The sequence below is a fragment of the Harmonia axyridis genome, chromosome 2, assembly GCF_914767665.1.
Source record: "Harmonia axyridis chromosome 2, icHarAxyr1.1, whole genome shotgun sequence".
In the NCBI taxonomy this organism is placed as follows: domain Eukaryota; kingdom Metazoa; phylum Arthropoda; class Insecta; order Coleoptera; family Coccinellidae; genus Harmonia; species Harmonia axyridis.
The window spans coordinates 5,207,505-5,226,843 of NC_059502.1; the positions used below are offsets into that span (position 1 = coordinate 5,207,505).

Genomic DNA, 19,339 nt, shown 5'->3' on the forward strand with positions numbered 1-19,339 from the left:
GTGTTACGCCACTGCTAGTTAATGCGAAAAATAATTTTTGTTCGAATTTTTTTTTTTATTCTGCATTTTTCATGTACTGCCACTCTTACTGAATTTTTCTCCTGACGACTTTCGAGTTTGAATGTTTATTCTCGAAAACAGCAGCATAAACAGATATCAAATAATTTAAATAATATAACTATAATTTATATCGAATCAGGATATCAAAAATTATTTTAATGGAACAAATAATATTTTTTAGCGCTTCATGCGAAAAAAGGAAAAAAGGAATATAAGACATATTTTCAGAAAAAATATCACCCTTTGGTATATTATTTTTTTCCTAAATGTCATTTGAATATATGAAGAATATCACACAATTCATCTGTACCCTTAATTTAGAAATTAAGAGAGGTATAAAAATTCGTGAAATATTGCTCTTATTATTGAAAAATCGAAAAAACAACCACCACATTGTCTTAACTTCATACCTTTGGCTCAGTATCTTTTTGTTTCTTATATCTGATGTGTTTGAGTTTCAATTTCGTTTTTTCTTAGTGAACCTTTTTTTTTTTTGTTTATCCTAGAGAAAAAACAATTCCCTACATTCCAGCGTTCTTGATTGTATTCATAGTTATTGCATTTTGGCTTCCAGTTATTAATTGTTAACAATGGAAGAATATTTTTTCATACGTATCTAAGAACTAAAATTCAGTATCTATGGTTTTCTAATTTCATATGGACTGAAACAATAATTAGGTGCTAGTGAATCAAAATGAATGAAATAAATTTCCATAAATATTAAGGTTACTTAACTAGTATTTTATATATAACATTATTAACATTACTTGTTGGAACAATACCAGATAGTTTTTTTATTATTATTGTATTAATAAAATATTCGAATTAGAAAGCCTTTCATTTCAACCCCTATTCATTCGTTTGTTTGTAATAGATTTGAACGTTTTAACATTATTTCAACAGAATTTTTTGCACTTTTGAAATAGTTTACCAAAAAAATTTTTTTTGTTTTCAAAATTATCAACTGTTTCGTTGTTTGTTGAAGGTAGGTATTCTCCAGATTCCTTTCAAATAACAATTGTTGGTGTGAGTTGTGTGGAGCTATTTCCCAGATTTTTCGTTAAATTGTTTTGCATCGAAATTGTCACATTTTCTCTTCTGTAGTGTAGTGTAGTAATTTTTTGTTGGAAGAGGAAATACACTTACTTAATGTAGGTACTATTTCCTGGGCAATTTTCACCACGTAAGTAATCAAAATTGTACATTTTTCGAAAAAAATAACAGGGTGAATTAAATTTTGAAAGTGTAGTCAGTTCATTCCCTGTAAGACAATTTTTTTCTACCAATACTAATGATCTCCTTTTCAGCTGCAGAGTACCGAAATATCTGTACCAGTTGTGGAAAGAGCTATAAGTACAATACCAGTCTCTACAATCACCAGAAATATGAGTGTGGCAAAAAAAAGTCTTTTGTATGTAACTTCTGTAACAGAGCTTTTTGGCACAAACAGACTTTAAAACATCATATCGAATTCAAGAGATGCAAAAAGATGAACCTAGAATTCCTACAAGAGATTTTGTATCATAAACAACAACAACAACAATGATAGTGTGTATTTGCATGAAAAATAACATAGAGGATGTTCTTGAATTGAAGGTGAATGAGAAAAGAGTGATTTCCTGAATGATATCAATATAATACGTTCAGTAAAAGTTTTTCTCGAGAAACAAAACGTTAAAATTTTAATTTGTTCATGCTTGATATTATCATCCCTTCTTCGTTTGTACCTCCTTTTCAGGAACAGCCTGTATATGACTTATTATTTTTTTATGATTAAATTTGTTAAATAAAATTCGAATTATTTATACTTTTTATTCGGTAATAGAGAATATTAATTTTATCTAGACAAAATATTTTTATAATGTATTCATTTATTGTGGAGGATATATATTTCAAATTTTTATATGTTTTTGGTAATTAAAGTTTTATTGGTAAGTAAGTGCGTTGTCTATTATTTCTCAATTTGTTGCTCCTTAAAATTGCTTTATTTTTTACTGTAATAAACTTTCCCAACCATTCAAGGAATTCATCTTTTTATTCACCTATAATTTTCACAGTACCATGAGATAGTGCGATAAAACAAAACACCACCAGATATTTCGTATTGGCTCTGGTTTTTGAGATACTAGCTGAAAATAAAGTAATAAATGTGTAGGTAATTTCAGTCATTTTGACTATTAACAAGGGAAAAGGTTCCAGCAGGATATTAAAACAATGTAAGATCATCAAGGATGATGGTATATCCTTGTTATGGCCGCTACTATTGGAGCTTTTTGCAAAACTAGCTCACTAAAATTTCAAGCAAGGAAGTCATAGAAATGGAAATTTTTCAGTGATGAAGTGGCAAATATATGTAAATTTTGTGAAGAACATTTAAAACCATGTGTTTCTGTTAATAAATAGCTAAATCCATCTGTTTTTTCTTGAACTGGTATTATAGTTATAAATTGAAAAGTTGGAAATAAAATATACTAAATGTAGCATATCAAAAAATAGATTTGATCTGCATCCAAAAATTAACCACGTGGTCAACTAATGTCCATTGACGGAGATAGTACATTACATTTATGAGGGCACATAAAACAATAACAAAATTTTTAAATTTCACACATAAAAGTTACGATAGAATAATTGGGAATAATTTATTCGAATATCAGAAAGCTGTTTGCATAAGTCAGCAACTGTCTAATTCTCAGAATGATTATGCCCTAACAGATTTATAGGTGACATATAAATGTTAGTAAATATGGAGCAAGGGCGGATATATCTCTTTTTCATGGGGGGGGGTAGTAACGATTCAAAACCAATAATTTGCAATATTTGGGAAATAACCAATTTGAAATTATTGCATGAAATATTTTGGGTAATTTTTTTTTTTTTGGTAACTTTTTTTCAGGGTTTCGAAATTCATGGGGGGGGGGGTTATAACCCCCATTAATCCAACCCCCCGCAAATCCGAAATCCGCCCTTGACATGGAGTGTTACACAACGTGTGTACCTGGATCTCTGAAAACCAGTAGTGCTTGCTGATTTAATCTAAATGCTTTTTTAAGTATTATTTCATTACTGAAGTTGATACTTTTTCAGGATTACAGGATTCTAAGCAAACAAAAGGCAAGAAAGGCAGGAAGAAAAAAGTGGTTGCGCGTAGAAAAGTTCAGAAAAAAAAAGTTAAAATTAACGATGATAACAACACGACCCTAACTTGTCACCTGTGTGATTACAAGTGCAAGAGAAAGCTCAACTTACTTTTCCATATCAGACTGTCTCATTTTTGATAACTAGATAATAAGTGATTTTTTTTTTATTTGATTAGTCAACAATTCATATTGCTTTTGAATATTTACAAACGTGAATACTGCCAATTTTTTTTATGAATGAATCATTTCCAATTCCATTCAAGAAGAATTGAAAGTAAGATTTTTATTTTTGGTTGAAAACAATTCTGCCATTTCGCCTAATGAATGATTCATAAAACATGCAACGCATATATAGCAATAATAAGCCTTTTATTTATATTTTCATAGGACAATTTCATAACTCATTGCTTGCTGATGTAAGTAAGCTATCGTAATGTGATTATAAATGAATAGGTATCTAGGAAATTTAGGACTAAGAAAATTGGTGTAGATTGTGAATGTTGTCAGGAATTATTTTTTTTCTTTCGAAAACTGATTAATATTGGTTTGTTGTGTATCATTGATGTATTTTTTTTTATTCTGGTTTGTTCTGAAATAAAATATTGCTATAGTTAAAAAAATATTTAAACTACCTGAAATATCCACAATTCGCGTGATAAATATGTTTTGAAAGATTCGAATTGTGAAAGTTGATATGCTGTGTGATGCTCTTTCCTGAAATGAAAGATCGAGTGAGGTTATGTATTTTACCATCAATCCATGAATCCAAGTGTCGAATATGCCATGTATCTAATATGGATCAGGAACTTAGTTTTTCAAAATTTAGGAAACTACGAAATGTTACTTAAATTAAAAATATGAAACGGAATAAAATTTTTTCAGTTATATACAATACAGCTCGATTATTTGGTGATAATATTCCTTATATCGCCACATTTCTCTCTTTAGTACCAATCTTTAAATGATGTATCAAAATTACGAGACAAAGAATCTAAAAATGGACAAAAACGAATTTCGTGTATTGAAGAACATACTGTTTATTGGTGGAAAAAATACTAAGCAATCACTCGATAAGTAAAGGGTGTTTTTTTTAGAGCTATAGAACTTTAAATTGCAATAAAACAACGATGGATTAGTCGATTGACATGACTTTTATTTATCCGCAAGATAATCTTGTGGCATTACATTTTAAATATGATTTCTGGCATATGGCCGACACGGCTGGCTCGGATGTAGTCCAATTTTTGATGACTTTTTCCAACATTTGTGGCCGTATATCGGCAATAACACGGCGAATATTGTCTTCCAAATGGTCAAGGGTTTGTGGCTTATCCGCATAGACCAATGACTTTACATAGCCCCACAGAAAGTAGTCTAGCGGTGTTGAATCACAAGATCTTGGAGGCCAATTCACAGGTCCAAAACGTGAAATTAGGCGGTCACCAAACGTATCTTTCAATGAATCGATTGTGGCACGAGCTGTGTGACATGTTGCGCCGTCTTGTTGGAACCACAGCTCCTGGACATCATTGTTGTTCAATTCGGGAATGAAAAAGTTAGTAATCATGGCTCTATACCGATCACCATTGACTGTAACGTTCTGGCCATCATCGTTTTTGAAGAAGTACGGAACAATGACTCCACCAGCCCATAAAGCGCACCAAACAGTCAGTTTTCCTGGATGTAACGGTGTTTCGACATACACTTGAGGAAAAGCTTCACTCCAAATGTGCGCTTCATCGCAAAACAAACTAAAATGGGCGTAGTGCGCGATACGTATTACTCACAGAACCACTATTTTCGAAAAAAATTGCACTATTTGCAAGTGTTGTTCAGGCGTGAGCCTATTCATGATGAATTGCCAAATTAAACTGAGAATAAATCATTTGACAGCTGTTAAATCGGTCGCCATCTTGAACAGTAATGCCAACTTAAAGTTATATACCTCGAAAAAAACACCCGTTATTATTCTGTGTGATATGCTGTCTTCAAAATGGTTTGACTCGAGTATGATTGATTTCTGATAACCAGGCGGTATGGATCATTGGTGGATCTTCCTATTGGAATGCTTAGCAGTGCTATAGATACATCTTACAAGGCGGCATAATCAGTGTAAATATTGGTTCTGGACCAAAAACAGTTCTATGTATAATATCACCAATTTCTAATTGTTTTTTTTTCCAACAGATTATTTATGTGACCAATGCCGCCGACCTTACAAAAGTAAACAAGCTCTGGTGAGTCATAAGAGGTACGAGTGTGGAAAAACCCCTGTTTTCCTATGTTCATATTGCCCATATAAAGCGAAGAGAAAACACCATCTGAAGAATCATTATAAAGTGATACATGGAGCAACTTTCTAACTTCACGTTTGAGGGAAGAGTAAAATGATCTTTTCACCGAAATTAGAGATTAAAAAGATATGGACCATTTCGACGAATATGATCTCTTTGGAAATTGCAATATATGTACTAAAAAGTGCTACCATCCTTGCTTGTTAGGATTATCAATAAACTCTTTAAGTAACCTTATGTGAATAATTTATTTTGAAACCTTGACATGAATCCAACCTTCCTACGTTATGGAGAGGAAGGGTGTATATGGCAGGAAACACTAAGTGCCATATTGATGATTCCATCAGTGTCTGTGAGATGAAATATCAAATTCCTCAGAAGGTGGTCATATTCAAAATTGGTTGATAATGCCCCCCAAAAAAATTGTTTGTGAAATTTTTCCAAACTGATTTATTCCTTCTACTTGCCTACAACCTTCTTCATTTGAATATTTGAAGAAAACCGGCAACTTGTGAATTTTTCCGAAGGGTATGCAACATCTTTTCTGCAAAGTAGCATACAAGTTTCGTTATAGAGAATTTGGATCGAAAGCTTGTTTGAAATCTTCAATATGATTCGAATTCAGTTTCTATAATTCATTTACAGCGACATCCTCTCAAACAATACCATATATTGAGGCTACATTAAAACTAAACCGTACATAACTATGTTACGGGTGTTTTTTTTTCGAGGTATATAACTTTAAGTTGGCATTTCTGTTCAAGATGGCGACCGATTTAACAGCTGTCAAGTGATTAATTCTCAGTGTCGTTTGGCAATTCATCATGAATAGACTCACGCCTGAACAACGCTTGCAAATAGTGCAATTTTATTTCGAAAATAATGGTTCTGTGCGGAATACGTATCGCGCACTAGGTCCATTTTATTTTATTTAGCGATGAAGCGCACTTCTGGTTTAATGGCTACGTCAACAAATAAAACTGCCGCATTTGGAGTGAAGCTAATCCTCAAGTGTATGTTGAAACACCGTTACATCCAGAAAAACTGACTGTTTGGTGCGCTTTATGGGCTGGTGGAATCATTGGTCCGTACTTCTTCAAAAACGATGATGGCCAGAACGTTACAGTCAATGGTGATCGGTATAGAGCCATGATTATTAACCTTTTTCATTCCTGAATTGAACAACCATGATGTCCAGGAGCTGTGGTTCCAACAAGACGGCGTAACATGTCACACAGCTTGTACCACAATCGATTTATTGAAAGACATGTTTGGTGACCGCCTAATTTCACGTTTGGACCTGTGAATTGGCCTCCAAGATCTTGTGATTTACCACCGCTAGACTACTTTCTGTGGGGCTATGTAAAGTTATTGGTCTATGCGAATAAGCCACAAACCCTTGACCATTTGGAAGACAACATTCGCCGTGTTATTGCCGATATACGGCCACAATTGTTGGAAAAAAAAACTTTAAGTTGGCATTTCTGTTCAAGATGACGACCGATTTAACAGCTGTCAAGTGATTTATTCTCAGTTTGGTTTGGAAATTCATCATGAATACTCACGCCTGAACAACGCTTGCAAATAGTGCAGTTTTGTTTGTTGACGTAGCCATTCAACCAGAAGTGCGCTTCATCGCTAATGGACGTAGTGCGCGTTACGTATTCCGCACATAACCATTATTTTCGAAATAAAATTGCACTATTTGCAAGCGTTGTTCAGGCGTGAGTCTACTCATGATGAATTCCCAAAACAAACTGAGAATAAATCACTTGACAGCTGTTAAATCGGTCGCCATCTTGCACAGTAATGCCAACTTAAAGTTATGTACCTCGAAAAAAAACACCCGTTAGTCAACCCAGATGAAGCAGTAACAATTAACTTACATTTCTCATGTGGTTTCAGGTTGTTACATGTGCGATGCTTGTAATCGCACATATCGATATAAAAAGGGCCTGAGACAACATACGAGATACGAATGTGGACAGCAGCCTCAGTTCCTGTGTCCTATTGCTGGTTGTCACTACAGGGCCAAAGTCAAGGGAAATTTGACTAAACATCTCACACGCCACAATATATATGGGGAGAATTCACCTGAAATTGGATTATATAATTTCAATTGATCAATATTTGATTACTGAATGTAAAAAATGTATATCGCCGTCATATTTATTAAAATAGTTATAGCAAATATGATGTGTGATTGATTTGCAGCTGACTGTTTCTATAGGTTCGCACGAGTCTTGAAGAATAGAGATGAGTAGGCGAGGAAAATGTGGCTCTAATTACTAAAGGGTATTTTTTTAGAGCTATAGAACTTTAAATTGCAATAGAACATTGATGGATTATTCGATTGACATGAATCTCATTTATCCGCGAGATAATCTTGTAGCATTTCATTTTAAATATGATTTCTGGCATAGGACCGCCACGGCTGGCTCGTATGTAGTCCAATCTGGACGTCCAATTTTCGATGACTATTTCCAACATTTGTGGCCGTATATCGGCAATAACACGGCGAATGTTGTCTTCCAAATGGTCAAGGGTTTGTGGATTATTCGCATAGACCAATGACTTTACATAGCCCCACAGAAAGTAGTCTAGCGGTGTTAAATCACAAGATCTTGGAGGCCAATTCACAGGTCCAAAACGTGAAATTAGGCGGTCACCAAATGTGTCTTTCCATAAATCGATTGTGGCACGAGCTGTGTGACATGTTGCGCCGTCTTGTTGGAACCTTAGATCCTGGACACCATGGTTGTTCAATTCAGGAATGATAGAGTTAGTAATCATGGCTCTATACCGATCCCCACTGACTGTAACGTTCTGGCCATCATCGTTTTTGAAGGAGTGCGGACCAATGATTCCACCAGCCCATAAAGCGCACCATACAGTCAGTTTTTCTGGATGTAACGGTGTTTAGACATACCTACACTTGAGGATTAGCTCCAAATGCGGCAGTTCTGTTTGTTGACGTAGCCATTCAACCAGAAGTGCGCTTCATCGCTAAACAAAATAAAATGAACGTATTGCACTATTTGCAAGCGTTGTTCAGGCGTGATACTATTCATGATGAATTGCCAAACCAATTTCTAGGTGAAAACTCAACGGTTCATGCGATGAGGACTCAACTTTTTTTTATTATTTCGGCAGAAAAAGATTTTTTCGAAAAAATTTTTTTCTTTTTCGATTCTGCATATACGTTATATTATAATACTGTGATTTAGACAAAAATTTACAGGCTGTTTATAAGATCATGAACTTGGACAAATTAAATTCATCAAAACTCAAGATTTTCAAATTAGAACCTATATTTTTCATTATTTCAGTCGATTCCTTATACAAAAATTGTGGAGGTTACTTAAGCAAATACCTAAATGAATTTTCTCAACTGAAATGAATTTGACTGAAAATTTGTTTTGTCTAACATATATTGTCCCAATACAACAATGGGAGAAAAATTTGGCAGAAAACAGTTGAGGACTGAATAAAGTCCTAAAATTCTTTTTTTTTAGTTTCAAGAAAATTTTCTAGCTACGTGAGTGACAGATCACAATAAAATTAAAGTATATCCGTAGTTTTTTTTGGTGAAACTTGCCCAAACAATGCTATTTTCTGAACTATTCAGCAATTACAAGAAAATATTAAGAGTTTCTTTTAAATTCTTGACATCGTGTAACTTTCTAAAAAAAGGCTTAAGAGCCTTTGTTACTTGACAGACCCCATATGATTTTCAACAAGAAAACTTATTTGTTGCAGCCTGATGTTTTTCGTTACTGGTATCTCAATGTATTGTCTATACTTGTTACTAGTATGTTAATATTTCCATTAGTTGTTTTTTTTAACCATGTTATTTTTCAGATTATACTTGTGAGTTATGTGGACGAAGATACAAATATGTGAGATAATTGTGAGTTATGTGGTCGAGGGTACACACATAGAAGATCTCTTTATAGGCATATTAAATATGAGTGTTCCAAAAAGCCGACATTCAAATGCCCTAATTGTGATTATATAACAAAACAGAAATCGACTTTATTCCAACACATTTCTAAACGTGACTCGACTTCATCACGTTATTACGAATGCTATCCTTGCAATCGCCGCTTTTGTTTTAGGGCTAACCTAAACCGTCATAAAGACGAATGTGATGCGAAATTGTACTAAACTTCTTAATCAACAAAATGTAAATCATTCTAAGGTGACGTTGTTACACAAATCTTAAAAATTAATATTTGCCTACTAAATGTGAAAAATGTTTTTTCCCGTTAAATAAATTATCATATTCCTGAGATGAATATTAATTTAATTTAATTATGTCGAGAATGAATTATATATTATTAATTGTAGCGTCGCCCAGAATCTGAACATCGATCATAAAACCGTTTTGAAATATTAAGATGGCTTGATCATAAAAAAGCTCGATGTTTGGATGCTACATGTTCTGGCGCAAAAAAAAAATACTTTATGCACCGAATTTCCAATGTCTTGTCCTATGCATGTAATATATCTAAATGTAATGAAAATGATTTATTATTAATATTATAATGTCAACAAAGACAGAAGGATTCCTCTTCCCTGAAAACTTTTGTACTCATAATAATAATAATAAAGTTTATTCATGATTCAATATGGTTACATCTATATACATGATTACCACAGAGTAACTAATTTATTTCTAAAAAATTGATGTGAGTCGTTACTGGTATGTTGAAGTATTGTCGATATTTTTATTTTAACGTGTTGTCATTACTGGTTTGTTAAAATTTTCATTAGTTGTTTTTTTTAACCATGTTATTTTTCAGATTATACTTGTGAGTTATGTGGTCGAGGGTACACACATAGAAGATCTCTTTATAGGCATACTAAATACGAATGTTCCAAAAAGCCGAAATTCAAATGTCCTAATTGTGATTATAAAACGAAACAGAAATGTAATTTATATAAGCATATTTCTAATCGTGACCCGAATTCATCAGATTATTACAAATGCAATGCTTGCAATCGCTGCTTTTGTTTCAAGAGGAACCTGACCCATCATCATAACATCGAATGTGAAGAGAAATTCGACTAAACGTCTTACTCATCAAAGTCAAGATAATTCTTGAGTAACGTTGTTATATAAATTTTATAAATTAATATTTAACTATAAATGTATGTTTTTTCAAAAAAGATACTTTATTGCAAATTCATTTCAGAAAATTAAATCTTGTTACAAGATTGGTCAAAATCTCTTCAATCTCCATGATTGAATTACTATAAACCTAAGATGAATATTCATTTACTAATAATTAATTATATCAAGAACTATTTTTAATTATATATTATTAATTGAATAAATAATAATTGCATTGGAAATTATGCGATAATCACTCAAAATTCTTTCGAAGCAAGCCTAAAATGCCAAAAGTTTGTGTTGCACCAAAATGGTTCAAACTATTACGCTCTGGTGTAGTGGAGGTGAATGATGCACCATACTGTGGCATGCCTATCGTCAAGAATATCGATTATATCATGAGAAATATCGAAAGATTGTCATGTTTCTATTTGTAGCATCGTCCAGAAGCTGAACATCGATCATAAAACCGTTTTGAAATATTCATTTCATATCATGAAAAAGCTCGATGTTTGGGTGCTACACGTTCTGGTGCAAAAAAAAATGCACCGAATTTCCAGAAAACAGAAACAGAAAAGTAATTTAAATCAGCATATTTCTAATCGTGACCCGAATTCATCAGATTATTACAAATGCAATGCTTGCAATCGCTGCTTTTGTTTCAAGAGGAACCTGACCCATCATCATAACAACGAATGTGATGAGAAATTTGACTAAACGTCTTACTCATCAAACTAAAGATAATTCTTGAGTAACGTTGTTATATAAATTTTATAAATTAATATTCAACTATAAATGTATTTTTTTTTAAACAAGATACTTTATTGCAAATTCATTTCACAAAATTAAATCTTGTTACAAGATTGGTCAAAATCTATAAACCTAAGATGAATATTCATTTACTAATAATTAATTATATCAAGAACCAATTAATTATATATTTTCAATTGAATAAATAATAATTGCTTTGGAGATTATGCGATAATCACTCAAAATTCTTTCGGAGCAAGCCTAAAATGCCAAAAGTTTGTGTTGCACCAAAATGGTTCAAGCTATTACACTTTGGTGTAGTGGAGGTGAATGATGCACCATACTCTGGCATGCCTATCGTCAAGAATATCGATTTTATCATGAGAAATATCGATAGATCGTCATGTTTCTATTTGTAGCATCGTCCAGAAGCTGAACATCGATCATAAAACCGTTTTGAAATATTCACAGATGGCTTGATCATGAAAAAGCTCGATGTTTGGGTGCTACACGTTCTGGTGCAAAAAAAAATGCACCGAATTTCCATTTGCGAATCACTGCTGCATACCTAATAATCCACCAATTTCTGAAGCGGACTAGAAATGAAAAATGGATCACTTACGACAATGACTTGTCCCATACATGTTATATATCTAAATGGACCGAAAATGATATATTAATATTATAATGTCAACAGAGACAGAAGGATTCCTCTTCCCTGAAAACTTTTGTCCTCATAATAATAATAATAAAGTTTATTCATGATTCAATATAGTTACATCTATAAACATGATTACCACAGAGTTACTAATTTATTGCTAAAAAATTACCTGTACGTGGTAACATTCTGTAAGTAGTTACTGGTATGTTAAAGTATTGTCGATATTTTTATTTTAACGTGTTGTCATTACTGGTTTGTTAACATTTTCATTAGTTGTTTTTTTTTAACCATGTTTTTTTTTCAGATTATAATTGTGAGTTATGTGGTCGAGGGTACACACATAGAAGATCTCTTTATAGGCATACTAAATACGAGTGTTCCAAAAAGCCGAAATTCAAATGTCCTAATTGTGATTATAAAACGAAACAGAAAAGTAATTTAAATCAGCATATTTCTAATCGTGACCCGAATTCATCAGATTATTACAAATGCTCTGCTTGCAATCGCTGCTTTTGTTTCAAGAGGAACCTGACCCATCATCATAACAACGAATGTGATGAGAAATTGGACTGAACGTCTTACTCAACAAAGTAAAAAAAGTTCTCAAGTAACGTTGTTATATAAATTTTATAAATTAAAATTTAACTATAGCTGTATTTTTTTTTAAAGAAGATACTTTATTGCAAATTCATTTCACAAAATCAAATCTTGCTACAAGATTGGTCAAAATCTCTTTAATATCCTTGATTGAATTACTATAAACCTAAGATGAATTTCATTTACTAATAATTAATTATATCAAGAACCAATTAATTATATATTATTAATAGAATGAATAATAATTGCATTGGAAATTATCCGATATTTACTTAAAATTCTTTCGAAGCAAGCCTACAATGCCAAAAGTTCGTGTTGCACCAAAATGGTTCGTGCTATTGCACTCTGGTGTAGTGGAGGTGAATGATGCACCATGCTCTGGCATGCCTGTCGTCAAGAATATCGATTAAATCATGAGAAATATTGATAGATCGTCATGTTACTATCTGTAGCATCATCGCCCAGAAGCTGAACATCGATCATAAAACTGTTTTGAAATATTCAAAAATGGCTTGATCATAAAAAAGCTCGATGTTTGGATGCTACACGTTCTGACGCAAAAAAAAAACTTTATGTACCTAATTTCCAATGTCTTGTCCTATACATGTAATATATCTAAATGGACCGAAAATGATTTATTATTAATATTATAATGTCAACAGAGACAAAAGGATTAATCTTCCCTGAAAACTTTTGTACTCATGATAATAATAAAGTTTATTCATGATTCAATAAAGTTACATCTATAAACATGATTACCACAGAGGTACTAATTTATTTCTAAAAAATTGATGTGAGTTGTTACTGGTATGTTGAAGTATTGTCGATATTTTTATTTTAACGTGTTGTCATTACTGGTTTGTTAACATTTTCATTAGTTGGTTTTTTTTCAACCTCGTTATTTTTCAGGGAATACTTGTGAATTATGTGGTCGAGGGTATGTATGTAGATCATCTCTTAATAGGCATACTAAATATGAGTGTTCCAAAAAGCCGACATTCAAATGCCCTTATTGTGATTATAAAACGAAACGGAGATGTATTTTAAATCAGCATATTTCTAAACGAGCGCTGAATTCATCAGATCATTACGAGTACAAATGCCATGCTTGCAATCGCTGCTTTTGTTTCAAGAGGAATCTAGACGCTCATCATTTTAAAAACGAATGTGATGAGAAATTGGACTCAACGACTTACTCAACAAAATGAAGATAATTCTTAAGTACCGTTGTTATATAAATTTTATAAATTAATATTTGACTATAAATGTGAAAAATGTTTTTTTTTAATGAAGATACTTTGTTGCAAATTCATCTCACAAAATTAAATCTTGTTAAAAGATTGGACAAAATATCTTTGATCTCCTTAATTGAATTACTATATTCCTAAGATGAATATTCATTTACTAATAATAAATTTTATCAAGAACCAATTAATTATATATTATTAATTGAATAAATAATAATTGCATTGGAAATTATGCGATAATTCCTTGAAACTCTTTCGAAGCATGCCCTAAATGCCAAAAGTTCGTGTTGCACAAAAATGGTTCAAGCTATCAAGCTCTGGTGTAGTGGAGGTGAATGATGCACCACACTCAAGCAGGTCTGTCGTCCAGAATATCGATTATATCGTGATAAATATTCGTAGATCCTGATGTTACTATTTGTAGCATCGCCCATGCGATGTAAATCGATCTTTCAACCGGTTTGAACCATTTACAGAAGGCTTGATCATAAAGAAGCTGGATGTTTGGGTGCTACTCGTTCTGGCTATATCTATACATGTTATATATCAAAATAGGACCGAAAATGATTTATTATAAATATTATAATGTCAACAAAGACAGAAAGATTCCTCTCCCCTGAAAACTTCTATACTCATAATAATAATGAAGTCTATTCATGATTCAATATTGGTACATCTATAAACATGATAACCACAGAGTTTACCAATTTATTGCTAAAAAATTACCTGTAGATACGTGGCAACACCCTGTAAGTCGTTACTGGTATGTTAAAGTATTGTCGATATTGGTATTTTAACGTGTTGTCATTACTGATTTGTTAATATTTTCAGTATTCATTTTTTCATAACCATGTTATTTTTCAGATTATACTTGTGAGTTTTGTGGTCGAGGGTACACACATCGAAGATCTCTTTATAGGCATACTAAATATGAGTGTTCCAAAAAGCCGACATTCAAATGCCCTAATTGTGATTATAACACAAAACAGAAAAGTAATATAAATAGGCATATTTCTAATCGTGACCCGAATTCATCAGATTATCACAAATGCAAAGTTTGCAATCGCTGCTTTTGTTTTAAGAGGAACCTAGCCGATCATCGTTTTAAAAAGGAATGTGATGAGAAATTGGACGAAACGACTCCCTCAACGAGATGAAGATAATTCTAAAGTGACGTCGTTATACAAATTGTATAAATCAAGATTTGACTACTAAATGTGATAAATGTTTATTCTCGTTAAATAAATCATATTCCTTAGATGAATATTCCTTCACTAATAGTTATCATATCAAGAAATAATAAATCATATATCATTAATAAAATAAATAATTATTCCATTGAAAATTATGCGATAAGTACTTAAAATTCTTTTGAAGCGAGCCTATAACGCTATAAAAGTTCGTGTTGCACAAAAATGGTTCGAGCTATTGCGCTCTGGTGTAGTGCTCTGGCATGCCTATCGTCAAGAATATCGATTTTATCATGAGAAATATCGATAGATCGTCATGTTTCTATTTGTAGCATCGTCCAGAAGCTGAAGATCGATCATAAAACCGTTTTGAAATATTCATAGATGGCTTGATCATGAAAAAGCTCGATGTTTGGGTGCTACACGTTCTGGTGCAAAGAAAAATGCACAAAATTTCCATTAGCGAATTACCTAAAGATCCACCAATTTCTAAAGCGGACTAGGAATTGTTTTATACATGTAATAGATCTAAATGGGTTGAAAATGATTTATTATTAATATTATAAGGTCAACAGAGACAGAAGGATTTTTCTCCCCTGAAAACTTTTGTACTCATAATAATAATAAAGTTTATTCATGATTCAATATAGTTACATCTATAAACATGATTACCACAGAGTTACTAATTAATAGCTAAAAAATTAATGTGAGCCGTTACTAGTATGTTAAAGTTTTGTCGATATTGGTATTTTAACGTGTTGTCATTACTGGCTTGTTAACATTTTCATTAGTTGGTTTTTTTCAACCATGTTATTTTTCAGGACATACTTGTGAGGTATGTGGTCGAGGGTACGCACATAGAAAATCTCTTTATAGGCATACTAAATATGAGTGTTCCAAAAAGCCGGCATTCAAATGTCCTAATTGTGATTTCAAAACAAAACAGAAAGTTATTTTGAATAAGCATATTTCTAAACGACCGCTGAATTCATCAGATTATTACAAATGCTCTGCTTGCAATCGCTGCTTTTGTTTTAAGAGGAACCTAGCCGTTCATCGTTTTAAAAACGAATGTGATGAAAAATTGGACGAAACGACTCCCTCAACGAGATGAAGATAATTCTAAAGTGACGTTATACAAATTGTATAAATCAAGATTTGACTACTAAATGTGATAAATGTTTATTCTCGTTAAATAAATCATATTCCTCAGATGAATATTCGTTCACTAATAGTTATCATATCAAGAAATAATAAATCATATATCATAAATAAAATAAATAATTATTCCATTGAAAATTATGCGATAAGTACTTAAAATTTTTTTGAAGCGAGCCTATAACGCTATAAAAGTTCGTGTTGCACAAAAATGGTTCGAGCTATTGCGCTCTGGTGTAGTGGAAGTGAATGATGTACCACACTCTGGCATGCCTATCGTCAAGAATATCGATTTTATCATGTGAAATATAGATAGATCGTCATGTTTCTATTTGTAGCATCATCGCCCAGAAGCAGAACATCGATCATAAAATCGTTTTGAACTATTCACAGATGGCTTGATCATGAAAAAGTTCAATGTTTGGGTGCTACACGTTCTGGTGCAAAGAAAAATGCCCCGAATTTTCATTAGCGAATTACCTAAAGATCCACCAATTTCTAAAGCGGACTAGGAATTGTTGTATACATGTAATATATCTAAATGGGCTGAAAATGATTTATTATTAATATTATGAGGTCATCAGAGACAGAAGGATTTCTCTCCCCTGAAAACTTTTGTACTCATAATAATAATAAAGTTTATTCACGATTCAATATAGTTACATCTATAAACATGATTACCACGGAGTTATTAATTCATTGCTAAAAATTAATGTGAGCTGTTACTGGTATGTTGAAGTTTTGTCGATATTGGTATTTTAACGTGTTGTCATTACTGGCTTGTTAACATTTTCATTAGTTGGTTTTTTTCAACCATGTTATTTTTCAGGACATACTTGTGAGGTATGTGGTCGAGTGTATAAACTTAGAACATCTCTCTATAGGCATACTAAATATGAGTGTTCCAAAAAGCCGACATTCAAATGCCCTTATTGTGATTATAAAACGAAACGGAGATGTATTTTAAATAACCATATTTCTAAACGAGCGCTGAATTCATCAGATTATTACAAATGCTCTGCTTGCAATCGCTGCTTTTGTTTCAAGAGGAATCTAGAGGCTCATCGTTCAATAAACGAATGTGATGAGAAATTGGACTAAACGACTTACTCAACGAAATGAAGATAAAGCTCAAGTGACGTCGTTATACAGATTGTATAAATCAAGATGTGACTACTAAATGTGAAAAATGTTTATTCTCGTTAAAATAATCATATTCCTAAGATTAATATTCGTTTACTAATAGTTATTATACTCAATATTACTCAACGAAATGAAGATAAAGCTCAAGAGACGTCGTTATACAGATTGTATAAATCAAGATTTGACTACTAAATGTGAAAAATGTTTATTCTCGTTAAATAAATCATATTCCTAAGATTAAAATTCGTTTACTAATAGTTATTATATCAAGAAATAATTAATCCTATATTATCAATTGAATTAATAATTATTCCATTGAAATTATGCGATAAGTACTTAAAATTCTTTCGAAGCGAGCCTATAACGCTAAAAGTTCGTGTTGGACAAAAATGGTTCAATCTATTACGCTCTGGTGTAGTATGGAGGTGAATGATGTACCACACTCTGGCATGCCTGTCGTCAAGAATATAGATTATATCATTAGAAATATCGATAAATTGTCATGTTAAAATTTGTAGCATCGCCTAGAAGCTGAACATCGAACATAAAACCGTTTTGAAATGTTCACAGATTGCTTGATCAAAAAAAAGCACGATGTTTTGGTGCTTCACGTTCTGGCGCAAAAAAAAAACTTAATGCACCGAATTTTCATTTGAGAATTACTGCTGCATTTCTAAGAAATCCACAAATTTCTGAAGCGGACTAGAAATTGTCCTATATATGTAATATATCATAATGGACCAAAAATGATTAATTATTAATATTATAATAAGAATAAGAATTTTATGCATGCATATTATTAAAATACAATACTTAATTTAAGACCTTGGTCGTTCCTTCTTCTCTCTATATAAAGCCAACAAGCAAACATTGGCAACTTTTACTACCTTAAAGCTTACTCCAGGAATATCTCCTACAGCATGACCTTTCCTATACCAAATACAGCAACTAATACTTCGTCATTTTCTTCTATGTGATTTAAACAACCGTCCTTAGGTACGAAAGCTGTGATTTTTTTTCCGTTTTTGATTAATTGTACCCTAACACATTTTCGGATGGCAGAATTAGGTTGCTTAGCTTCAACACCAACTTTTTCCCAGACAATTCCTTTGGCATGGGAGGCTCCACCGAAAGGATTGGCCTTCCATCTGGTTCCTAAATGTGCTTTTTTGTAGTCCTTATCAGCCCACCGTTGTTCACGACTGTGATTGACTTGCTTCCTAGCAGTTTTCAATCCACGGGGTTTACCCATCTTGGAATTTCAGATCACAAAACTAATAATGTCAACTAACTAATGTCAACAGAGATTGGGGATTCCTCTCCCCTGAAAACTTTTGTACTAATAATAATAATAAAGTTTATTCATGATTCAATATAGTTACATCTATAAACATGATTACCACGGAGGTACTAATTTATTTCCAAAAAAATTACCTGTACGTGGTAACACCCTGTAGGTTGTTACTGGTATGTTAAAGTTTTGTCGATATTGGTATTTTAACGAGTTGTCATTAGATGCTGGTTTGTTAACATTTTCATTAGTTGTTTTTTTTGAACATTGTTATTTTTCAGGTCATACTTGTGAGTTATGTGGTCGAGGGTACAAACTTAGAACATCTCTTTTGAGGCATATTAAATATGAGTGTTCCAAAAAGCCGAAATTCAAATGTCCTAATTGTGATTATAAAACGAAACTGAAATATAATTTATCAAAGCATATATCTAATCGTGACCCGAATTCATCAGATTATTACGAATGCAATTCTTGTAATCGCTGCTTTTGTAATAAGAGGAACTTGGCCGATCATCATTTTAAAAACGAATGTGATGAGAAATTGGACGAAACAACTTACTCAACGAAATGAAGATAATTCTCAAGTGACGTTACTATACAAATTGTATAAATTAAGATTTGACTACTAAATGTGAAAAATGTTGATAATCGTTGAATAAAATATCATATTCCTAAGATGAATATTCATT

General features: G+C 32.4%; 1 protein-coding gene and 1 pseudogene across 2 annotated transcripts in view; one reads left to right on the top strand and one right to left on the bottom strand.

Annotated features, from left to right (window-relative positions):
- LOC123672478 (longitudinals lacking protein, isoforms H/M/V-like) overlaps positions 1-19,339 on the top strand; it is a 360,352-nt gene that overhangs the window by 246,859 nt on the left and 94,154 nt on the right. The gene's annotated exons all lie outside the window — the stretch shown is intronic.
- LOC123672481 lies at positions 18,132-18,642 on the bottom strand (annotated as a pseudogene).